General features: G+C 40.3%; 1 long non-coding RNA gene across 1 annotated transcript in view; it reads right to left on the bottom strand.

Annotated features, from left to right (window-relative positions):
• Positions 1 to 242: 242 nt before the first annotated feature.
• LOC103016182 (uncharacterized) overlaps positions 243 to 12,345 on the bottom strand; it is an 88,327-nt gene continuing 76,224 nt past the window's right edge. The window contains exon 2 of the long non-coding RNA XR_009009067.1: positions 243 to 452. This is a non-coding gene — a long non-coding RNA (uncharacterized LOC103016182). The remainder of the gene's footprint in view (positions 453 to 12,345) is intronic.

The raw sequence follows: 12,345 nt of genomic DNA, 5'->3' as shown, positions 1-12,345 counted from the left end.
AGGATTAACTGCCTCACTCACGTAAGCACTTTCTAGTGATTCTCTAATAGCAGTATAGTAATGGATTTTTTTTTCCCCAAAGAGAATTGTAGCTAGCAATATCCTCATAACGAATCCAGGATACAAAATTATGAATGGATTAACCAAAATTTCATGCATTTGAATAGTTCTAGTGTTACTGAGTCCAAGCTTGTATTGCTCGCTTCATGAAAGGCCAACAAATTGAGAGATGAGGCGTTGGGGCAAAGGATAGCAACTTTATTCAGAAAGCCAGCAGATGGAGAAGATGGTGGACTACTGTCCTAAAAAACCATCTTAATCGGAGTTAGAATTCAGGCTTCTTTTGTACTAAAAGGGGAGGGGGTGTGGCTGGTTATTGCAGACTTCTTGGTGCTGGAATCCTTTGGTCTTGCAGCTGTCCAGGTAGGTCTGGTCACAATGTTTCTATAAACCTCCAATAAGAGAAATGTTAGTCTCTGTTCTTCAACTTTTTTTTTATACATCTTTATTGGAGTATAATTGCTTCAAGATGCAGTGTTAGTTTCTGTGGTACCACAAAGTGAATCATCTATATGCATACATATATCCCCATATCCCCTCCCTCTTGAGCCTCCCTCCCACCCTCCCTATCCCACCCTCCCTATCCCACCCCTCTAGGTCGGTGCAAAGCACCGAGCTGATCTCCCTGTGCTATGCGGCTGCTTCCCACTAGCTATCTATTTTACATTTGGTAGTGCATAGATGTCGATGCTCCTCTCACTTTGCCCCAGCTTCCCCTCCCCACCACCCATGTCCTCAAGTCCATTCTCTATGCCTGCATCTTTATTCCTGCCCTGCCACTAGGTTTGTCAGTACCTTTTTTTTAGATTCCATATATATGTGTTAGCATACAGTATTTGTTTTTCTCTTTCTGACTTACTTCACTCTATCAAACTACCAATGGCATTCTTCACAGAATTAGAACAAAAAATTTTACAATTTGTATGGAAATGCAAAAGACCCCGAATAGCCAAAGCAATCTTGAGAAAGAAAAATGGAGCTGGAAGAATCAGGCTCCCTGACTTCAGATTATACTACAAAGCTACAGTAATCAAGACAGTATGGTACTGGCACAGGAACAGAAATATAGATCAGGATAGAAAGCCCAGAGATAAACCCATGCACATATGGTCACCTAATTTACGACAAAGGAGGCAAGAACATACAATGGAGAAAAGACAGCCTTTTCAATAAGTGGTCCTGTTCTGCAACTTTTTATCTCTATATGAATGGAAAAGTGTTATACCTTTAAAGGTCAGAGCCTTGAGAATGGACTATCGTGTATATTTCAGGCTACAGGCAATATTTTTTTTTACAAAGGTGCAGAGCCCGCATGACTAAGCACAGGCAACAGAGCATAAGGGTTAAAGCTAAAGGAATAGATCCAATATGGAGTCAGGTTTGTTTTCTGTTACTCTAGGAGCAGATGTTGTCTGGATTGCTCTAAGTAGTTTGTCTGGGGTACAAAAATATTCCATGTAGGCTGTTAATTATGCCTAATTTTTGCTGTTTCTCTACTCCCTCACTAAGTTGGCTAGCATTCCTGGGTTCCTCTCAAGTGACCTTTTGAAGGATTATTGTGAAACTGCAGACTTTTATGTGGACAATCTTCATGGAACACAGTTCATGTTCTAAATCTGCCTAACACAGTACCTTAGGTGTGTTAACAGAATTAATGTTAAAACAATGTTCACTTCAGTAAACCTTAATTACTTTATTTTTCTTATTATTAAATAGTAATAACCACATAGATCATTCCTTGTTAGTTCTGCACTTTTTTTTCCATTCTGGTGTATTTAAAACCGATTTTAAATCTTTCAACTGTGATGCTTTTGCTGAATTTTGCAAGGGACTTAATTCCTTAGGAATCAATAAAATATATTAACCAGGTTTGTGTTTTATGTAAGTCAGGGGCCAGAACCGAAAAGGCTTAAGCTTCATTCTTTAATCTATTTTAGGATCACATTACCTAGCATGGAGAGCCAACCATCATCTCCCATGCAGCGTCACAGCTGGGGAATTGCCCTCAGTCCCACCCAGGGACAGTTTAGATTAGAAAATGAAAAAGAATCACATTTCCCATCAAAAGGACAGGGAGAAATCTGTTTATGGAAGGCAGTGCACTTTTGAGTCAGACAAACTGGTTCTTTGTTCAAAAATGCCAAGATGAAGTGTGCTTCTAAAACAGTGGGTCAAGTTAGTTCCTGGAACTGAAAGAATACACCAGTGTCACATTTTAAAAATTTTGTTACTGGACTTCCCTGGTGGCCCAGTGGTTAAGACTCTGAGCTTCCACAGCAGGGGGCATGAGTTCAATCCCTGGTAGGGGAACTAAGATTCCACATGCTGCATAGTGTGGCCCCGACCCAAAAAAAGTAAAAAAAAATTGCCCTACTAAATCAAGGGGAAAGGTAGTGCAGACTTCTTCATACACTGTCTTAGATTCTGTTTCTCCCTGGTTTAGAGTAGGTGTTGTTACAGTGGAAAATAGCCCAGCAACTTCCACCCCCTCTGTTTTTCTTTCAATGTAAATAAGACAAGGGCGGTTCTGGCAGCCCCATGAGGCAGGCAGGCAGAGCGCAGGAGAGCTCCCGTTAATGTTATAAAGGCAGGTGTCTGAGCCAAACACCTCTTACGACAAGATTACTACACAAACCAGGTGGGACCTGTTTTTCTAGTCGTGACAGAGCTAGTTGGAATTTCATTTCAGTTTACTAACCTATTGTACCCATTGACTTATTGCATGGAAAATGACACTTTTTAATCTTTAACAGTACTTTTATTCAAAGCAGTTTCATATGAACGTATGTTATTCTCACCGGTGCTATCTATCCCTTAACTTTTTTTTTATTATAAATATTATGCATACCAAATCGAGATTATCGTGAAATAATTTAGAGAGATACAAAGAAGAAAATAAAAATGGCATCTACTACTCTCAAATAGAAATAACCACCCCTGAATTCTTTTTTCTAATTTATTTAATCCCTTGGGTTTCCTATATATATTTCAGCTTCAAAACGCCCCTTTGAAGTAAGTAGATCAGTTTTGCTGATGAGAAAACTGGAGGCACAATGAACTTCCATGACCTGTTCAGAGGTTCACAAAATGTTGGCATCAGACCCCAAGCTGACCCCACGTGTGGCTCCGCCCCACCCACGTGCTCTGTGTCACAGGTCAGCTCAACTACTCTCTTGCTTCTCCGGCTAGTGTGCTGTTCCTCAACGGTAGGGGCGAAGTTTGTTTCTAAGTGATTACAGTTAGTCATTCCTCATTATTCAGATCTCCTACTTGCAAATTTGCCTACTGGCTAAAATTTATTGTAACCCCCAAATCAATACCCCCCGTGCTCGCGCTGCTAGTGGATGTGCTCAGAGCAGAGAAGATCTGTCACCCTTTGTACACTGTTCTCAACTGAAGTCAAACAAGGTGACGCGCTACTTTCTTGTGTCAGCTCTCAGACCGGTAACAAGTGTCATTTTAGTGGTCTATTTAGTGCCACGTCTTTTGCATTTTTGTGCTTTTGTTGGTGATTTTGCTGTTTAAGATGGCCCCCAAGTGTAGTGCCAGAGAGATATCCAGTGTTCCTGAACATGTGTTAAATATACTTCCTCCAGGCATGAGTTAGTGTTGTTGGCTGTGAGTTCACACATAAAACAAGGTTATGTATTGATTGGTATGCCCAGAGAGTCATAGGAACCTAACCGTGTATTACACCTAGGTGCAATGCTTCAGTATTTGCTAATTTAATGTTTGCAGTGACTTTATAGAACTACCACAAATAAGTAGAATCAATGTATTATTATTGTGGCTGTCATTGTGGTTGTCATTCCTAATAATAAATGGTGTGGCTTCTCAGAGAATTCCAGCTTACTTTTGAGACTTATCAAAGAGGGTCTGACCTTTAGTTTATACTTCTTCCTGCTGCAGATGCTGGGCGTGGTACCCTCAAGAGCACTTCTGGCCCCTGCTAGCAATTATTCATTGTTCCAAATCCAGCTCTCTTGTGTCCTGCCCGGTTCTCTGGAAGCATCAGGACAGTCCATTTACAAGTTAGGACAGCCTTGCTTCTGGTTTTGCCTTGAAAGCATTAATGTCAGCGTCCTGAGGGCCTGCCCGGTAACCCTACCTTCACCATTGCTCCTTTCAGGACTTCTAGGGTCACCCACTGAGAATCTCTGCTGTCCTGTTCTGATACCCTAGAGTGCCTTAGGCAGATATGAAGCTTAAACCTCAAGGACTAGCAGTGTTCTTTGAGAGACAAATGTTTACCTCTCTTTAATGACTCGCTGCCTAGAAAATATGCATATAACTTGCGTAAAAGTCTCTGAATTTCAGTCCCTTAAGCATAAATAAATCAGAACATATATGGACTTGCTTACTCTTTAAAGAAACCTTAGTTTCAAATGGAAAAACTCCCTTGAAACAATGTCTAATGAAAGGGAGAGAATATTCAGAGAAACTGCTTTCCCCCCGTCCCTAGGAAATACTAGAGCTTATATTTTCTGAGAAATTCCAAATGGGACTGGTGACAGGCATCAAACGTATAATAAAGCAATTCAGTCGGTCATAAATAGATGTTTTGTTTTTATTTCATGTGAATTATAGTTTCATAATAAGGATAGTTATGTTGCCAACCGAAGTAATCATCATTGTTGAAAGAGAATTTTTTATTCAATTAATCAAAAAAAAGATCAAACTAATTTGGAAATAAATTACAGTCCTCTTGTGACATATGTTAAGAAGACAATTATTTATGCTTAAAAATATACACCTTTATTATAATCATCAGTACTATAATGACCAGATCTCTGTCACAAAATGCAAAAATCAAACACTTGCAGGAAATCAAGTTATCATAGCTGACAGGCTGTAACCACCACTCTGATGAAGCCAAGAAAATGTAGTTCAAACAAGGATATCATAAGATTTGTCAATGTATATGGATCTCAATCTCAATCATATTCAGAAAAATGCACATGAAAACCACACAGTCTGAGATGCTTTTTAAGAAACAAACAAACAAAAACCCACCAGGCTGGCAAAAATTCAAGAGTTTGACAGCATGCTCTGCTGGTAAGGCTGTGAGGAATTGGCTGGTGGGACCTAATACATGGCTGGTGGGAGTACAATAGAGCGAGTTGGCAACATCTAGCAAAATTACAGTTGTGTTGACTATCTGCTCCAGAAAGCTCAGTTCTGGGAATGGGTAATACATATGTGCCAGCACACAGAGAAAATGACGGGTGTTCAAGGTTACTCACTGCAGCAGTGCTTGAAAGAGCAAAGATATGCATCTAATGGAATGATTAAACAGATCATGGTACCTCTGCACAATAAAGCACTATGCAGCTTAAAAAAAAAAAAAAAAAGCAGTGCTACTACCTGGATGAACCTTGAAAACATTACATTTCGTGAAAGAAGCCAGTCACAAAAGACCATACGTTGTATGATTCCAATTGTATGAAATGTCCAGAATAGACATGTATAGAGACAGAAAGTAGATTACTGGTTGCCTTTGACAAGGAAACAGAGCAGGAAGGTTGGTGGGTTACAGCTAAAGGGTACAGGGTTAATTTGGAGGTAATAAAAAGGTTGTAAAATTGATTGTGATGACGGATTCACAGTTCTGTGTATATATTAAAAACTATTGAATTGTGCACTTCAAATGGGTGAATTGTGTGATCTGTGAATTATATCTCAATAAACTGCTTTAAAAATGAATAAGAATGTTCCCTTTATATTGGTACAGAAAGCTCTCTAAGATATATTAAATAAAAGAGCAAAGTGCAGAGCAGTCAACTCCTACAGTATTTTGGGTAGGAAAAGGGGAAAATAAAAATGTGTCCTGTTTGCTTGTACATAAAGAAACACTGGGCAGTTAGACATGAAATTAATTCAAATTCTCACCTGGAAGAGGAGTGATAGGGAAGGTTTAGACCAAGCCAAAGTGTCCATGTATTTGTCATTGAACTTCTTGGCTGTGGATATTAATTTGATAAGATTTGTTGAGCCAACATACACATGCAGCACCATATTTTAATTTGGGGGCAATATTTTTAATTATGCAGATACATAGCACTTTATTTTTCCTAGGCAGCCAGCTTTATCAAACTACCCTAATATGTGCCTGTTTGTTCTAATAGGAAGTCTGTTTGCATCTGGGCTCATCAACATGGTGGTAAAAGTTACAGCCAGGAATACACAAAGACATGTGCGGGGCATGAATGAATTGATGCGCTGGATTCACTGAGCACGTGTTCCTGAGCTCCAGAGAGGGTGGCCCTCAGCCTCCATTCTATTTCCTGGACCTGTGTGCAAGGAAGCCCCTCACAACAGCACGGTGAGGGTGCCAGCACCCACAGATTGTCATCCATGTGTCTGCTGATGTGACCAGGAATGGGGATGAGGGCAAGTGGCATAGGGGACGCATTCACCTGCAGACGGTGCTTGGAAGGTGAAGCAGCAGCTGCTGAGTCAGCCTTGTGCCACACTTACAAAAGGAAGTCATAATTCACAGATTTCAAAATATTTATACAATTTCAGCTCCTTCAACCGATGCTAATCCATCTCCACAATGGAGACAGATTAAAATCTGGCCCTGCCCCCTGGCGTGTCTATAGCTGGTAGGAGGCATGGCATTGCCTTAGACAAACCAGCCAGAGAGGGCAATTCCCTAGTGAAGTGGTTCTTGAACAATCGCCCAGGATTTATTTTTTGGTGTGTGTTTCTCTAGATTTTCCTTTGGATTCTCTGTCTTTAAAACACTACTTCAAATGCCAATGCATGTCATTCCTCTTAGGCCACAACTCAGCAAATTGTCCAATTATTCCACCATATTAAGATCACAGAAAAACAAATTCAAAAGAAATGATTCTAATATAAATGGTGGTAAAGGACTGACAGGAAGCGTGTTCTTTCCTGAGACAAATTGTTAGTAGTAATAACATCCTTTATATTTTAAAAGATACATCATAAGTGTCAGAAAATTAAATATATAAAATCAACCCTCATATAAAAGTCACTTGTACCCTGTTTAATTCCAGTAGGGAGGGAAAGGCAGCCCTAAAACAAAGACATTGTTGTCATTTTTAATTTATTCATTCTATTTTATCCAAACTATACCACACATGGTCTGAGAAAAATGCACCATTCTTAGATTAGGGAATATTAGCATTAATTCTGCCTTTATGTCTTTAATGTTACTGTGTCCAAAACATTTTCCTGCTGATATTCACCCCAAATGTCATAATATGTCCCATAATCTGAATCTTGCAAAATAATTTAGGGTGATACATTTATTCCAGACAAAATTGACATGGAAAATATTAAATTTAAAAAGAACATTGCAAAAACAGTATATATGTTATTTTTTTAAATATGATTTTTGTTATGTTTTAAAAGAAAGACTAGAAGGGAGATATGTATCAAAATCTTAACAGTGATTACCTTTGGGGGAGTAAGAATAATATAGCTTTTTATTTCAGTTATCTGCATTTTATAGTTAGCGTAATTTTTTCTATCATCCTAGGAAATAACACAGATATTCTGTTTTAGAAAACAGATAAGAAATCTTATAAAGAAAAAAAAAAAAAGTAGGCTGATAGATATACATATCCAGTAAATCAGAAGACAGCCTTGAGGGACTTCCCTGGTGGTCCAGTGGTTAAGACTTCGCCTTCCAATGCAGAGGGTGCGGGTTCGATCCCTGGTCTCACGGCCAAAAAACCAAAACATAAAACAGAAGCAATATTGTAACAAATTCAATAAAGACTTTAAAAAATGGTCCATGTCAAAAAAATTTTTTTAAAAAAAGAAAACAGCCTTGAGAAGAAGTCATGATTTCTAATACAAATGGTCTTAATACAAAACTGAATTTCCCTTTCTACTCCTCTACGTCAAAATGGGTAGTCACGCATGAATAAATTACACAGTTACGTGTGGCACACTGATGACTGATTTCTGGTCGTTCTTTCTTAAGAGTGGTTTCAAGAAATCAATTTACTTGCATTCTGATATACGACAAAGACAACTGACAGTTGGGCAATTCTTAAAATAAAAACAAACACAAATATCTGAGAACATTTCTCAGAATTCTTTTCTTCACGTTGCACCATGCAAAAAAGTTTCTTAATGTTTTAAATTTCCTAGTTGCATATTAAAATCTTTGTATTTTGTATTCCAGACTACCAACATTCCATTGGAAATAGCTAATTATTAGGTAAAAGAAAACAGAGTTTATCCAAAGGTCATTTTTTTTCATGACGGTAACCCCAGTTTTGTCTCCCTGGTTAATGTACTTATTCTTCAGTAACCTCCTAGGGCCCTAGAAGAATAATTTCTAAAAGAAAGAAATTTCTATGGCTTAAGGGAAAAATGTTCACTAAAATTTTTTGGAGTGGCTGTGATTTAAATGCAGCAAGAATATGTGTCTAATTATTTATGTTTGGCCTAAGAAACAACAATGCCACATTTTTCCTTCGAAGTAGTCCATCCACAGACTCTCAGATCCAATGCTTTTTCCTGAAACTGCTGGGACATGGCCACTGAGTTGGATCCATGTGCCCAGCCTTCAACTCAAAGGCCAGGAGGCAGGCAAGGGAGTCATCACTTATGTTTCTGGATCCCAAGCACTGCTATGGGAGAAGCTCTGCACTGGAGAGAAGGGGCCTTGTGTACATCAGGACTGACTCACCACTTTATTTGCATTCACTGGAGCACATGTAAGAGAAGCCGAAGGAGGAGTTTTGGAGGGGACAGGTACCAACCCTACTCCCACCCCCCAACTGCTACCAATGACATCTTCACTACTGCCTTTAATGGCGTTTAACTTCACTCCTGCTAAATCAAACACTTTAAGAGCACACACACTGTGCCTTATAGTCCTTGGTATTCCCCTAAAGAGCTTACTGAGTACACGACCATCACATAGCAAGGGTACAATGAATGTTTGTCTATATGATTTACCTTCTTTCAGGAAGATAAAAGCCACATGCCAAGCACGATTAGCTGATTGTGTGAGGCAAGGGGTAGAGTCATTCAGATAAGTCTAAACAGACTTAGATCCCAGTCCTGTTGGATCTGGCTGTCTGTGCACTGAATTGCACTTGACCTTCTCTCTGCTCCTCTTTCAACACCTGCACCACCCCCTCCCCCCCCCCCCCCATCTCACCAGGACTAAGAGAAGAGTACAAGGCCGAATTGCCAGGTTAGATCCATTATAACCAGCTTATTGTACCCTTCAAGATATAACATTTAAGAAAATACTATTTCTCTTTAAATAAACTTTTTAACCCTTCCTTGAGTGATGAAAATCACTAATTTCTCTTGGTTAAACAGCAAAAACCTTCAAGAAAGTAATCACAAAATTGCCTGCAAGTAATAACCTGTAACCAATAAGAAATGTCCTCCCTATTAAAAATGCAATCATCTGGTAGAGCAATATGAATTCCAAAGTTATGCTTGCATGGTCAGGCAATAAAATGAAGTAACATTTTAATAAGTCAATCCTTAAATCACTTTAAGGTATAGCAGTGTGATGATCTGAATTTAGAAATGGGAAACCCTGAAACGTGCAGCAGGGAAGAAGGTTTCTATAGACGGAGTTTTGCCAACAACTTCAAGAAAGACCTACTCAGAGATGTACTGACGACATGCATAGCTTTCATTTCCAGGGTTTGGTAATGTGGCTTCCTTTATTAATTTTTTAAAATTAATTTTTATTGGAGTATAGTTGATTTACAATGTTGTGTTCGTTTCTGCCGTACAGCAAAGGGAATCAGTTACACATATGTGGCTTCCTTCAAGGTGCTTACTACAATTAAATTTGCGAGATTTTTGTGAGCCCTTGAACCTAGGATGAATGCTAGCAGACTTCAGTAGGCCATGGGACCATCCTGCCCAACACTCAAATCCCAGCTCACACCCGAGGCTCTTGGAATTGGGGTTCAGACTGAACACAATTCTGTACCTCTGAGAGATTCCCGCTGTAGAGCCCAGTGCCTTCCTGCTAAAGTATCCTCCAGTCACACAGTAGGTCATTTCTGAAAGGAGCAAACCTGTGAAGTTAAGGGGAACTTTGGTCCAGTGAACCATACCCTGGGCCACACCTACACCTCCAGAGCTGCATGTGGATCCCAAAGGTCCCTGAACCAGGAGCAAGCAGAAGCAGATGCAACACCGAGTTCCCTGTCAACACGTTGACTCACCTCTCAGCGTATCAGCTAAAAGGTATCTGCTGGGCATTAGACAGGTTGGAACTTTCATGGGACCCAGGAGAATACCAACCCAACCCATTCTTTAAATATTGTCTAGAAAGTTGGAATAATAAAGAAGAAACGGAGGAATTACGTTTCTAAGTGCCACTTGGAAACAAGAAGTTTACTGTGTTTTAGTCACCAGAGTTAAAATAAGTCATTCATCATCCTCTTTCTAAGTCTTCTCGTCTTTAAGAATTATAATGATTTTAGGGACTTCCCTGGTGGTCCAGTGGTTAAGAATCCGCCTTCCGCAAAGAAGAGCCTGCACGCGGCAACTAAGACCCGAAGCAGCCAAATAAACAAATATTTTTTAAAAAAAGAATGATAATGATTTTGAAGGAAACAAATGGCAGTGATAAATAGAGTGAGTCACTGAATGACTAGAGGTTTTTGTGTATTTGTTTTGTTTCGTTTTTGTTTTTTTAACAGGGCCCAAACTGCTGGTTTTTAGAACTTTTCAAATAATTCCTTTCAAAAGCAATGTTAGGACAATTCTTTGCAGAAGGCAGATGGCACTAAGTTCAAAAGAAGGAAGACTTAAGTGGGAGCCTTTCCCTCCTGGGGCCAAAGATGATACGAAGCAGGAAAGATTATTTGGAGAGCTTAGGGGAAAGACAGTGATCCTTTTACACTCATTCAAGGTAGCATTAACTTGAGCAAATGTCATCTGCATTTACTTGCTGAGTATTCAGATACCCTGGCAGCAGTCACAAATCCACCCTAACGAGATTAAACTTTCTTGAAAACTGATCTCTGATCTCTCCCCAGGCTGTCTTCCCTTTAACATTAGGTATAGGAACTGCTTGTCAGATTCCTGTGTTAAATCTTTGTCAAAATTTCCCCAACCAGAAAAAGCCAAGGCCTTTGATACCTTCAGGGCAGATTTCAAAAGCTGAGGTTCACCTACAGTGTTTCAGGTGCCACATGGGAGGCTCCCCGGGGCCTGATTACAGGGCATTGCAGAAGCAAGGCAACCTCCCTCTGGCTCAGCAGCTCACCCCACTGCCCATCAGTGCCCTGGGTGACAGGCCACAGCAAGGAGCAAAGAGCCATCTCTGCAGGACTGACTGCCTGCTCCCCAAAGCCAGTGCCCAGGCCTGTTTCCCCCACTGCTGGACACTCACCATCTGGGAATATCAACAGGTGATACCTTTGGATTGCCATCCTCCTTGACCAATAGTAGAGTGGCATATATTGGCATTTTTGAGGAACTAGAGAAGTTTTGAGGCTTTCCACTGGGGCACATCTAGTTTTCAGATTGTTTTGACCTAAATCAACCTGATTTAGGTCAGGTGAATTATCTTCTTTAAAGAAACTTCCTGGATGAGATTCTTGAAAGAAAATTTGAGGGACATAGAGCTAAAGGTCCCAGGGTGCCATTTTCTATAAGCCGTTCCAAAAAGAAACACTTTTTTTTTAAAATTATTATTATTTATTTATTATGTTTATTTTTGGCTGTGTTGGGTCTTCGTTTCTGTGCGAGGGCTTTCTCCAGTTGCGGCGAGTGGGGGCCACTCTTCATCGCGGTGCGCGGGCCTCTCACTATCGCGGCCTCTCTTGTCGCGGAGCAGAGGCTCCAGACGCTCAGGCTCAGTAGTTGTGGCTCACGGGCCCAGTTGCTCCGCGGCATGTGGGATCTTCCCAGACCAGGGCTCGAACCCGTGTCTCCTGCATTGGCAGGCGGATTCTCAACCACTGCGCCACCAGGGAAGCCCCAAAAAGAAACACTTGAAAAGACTTATACCACTGCTTACTTAAAAGAAATAAAAACAGTTGAGATTTGAAAAAAAAAAACAAAAAAACCCACTCTAGGGTCTGGTACAGAGGCTGTGCTCAGTAAATATTCGTTGAGTGACAAACAAAGGGACAGACAACAGCTCTTGAGCAGCCTGGAACCACTTCTGAGGTTTCTGTTTCAGGATCTAAACTGCTTTTTCCAGATGTCCCTTAATCTCTAGGTATTGACTACAGCCATGCAAGTGTGGGAATGAGTCCATTCCCAGAGCAATTCTCGGGCCTGAGGGTGTAAAGCACACCTCACAGAGGG

This window comes from Balaenoptera acutorostrata, chromosome 8 (genome assembly GCF_949987535.1).
Source record: "Balaenoptera acutorostrata chromosome 8, mBalAcu1.1, whole genome shotgun sequence".
Lineage (NCBI taxonomy): Eukaryota > Metazoa > Chordata > Mammalia > Artiodactyla > Balaenopteridae > Balaenoptera > Balaenoptera acutorostrata.
The sequence above is the reverse complement of the archived record's forward strand: the minus strand, read 5'-3'. Positions and strand labels throughout refer to the sequence as shown.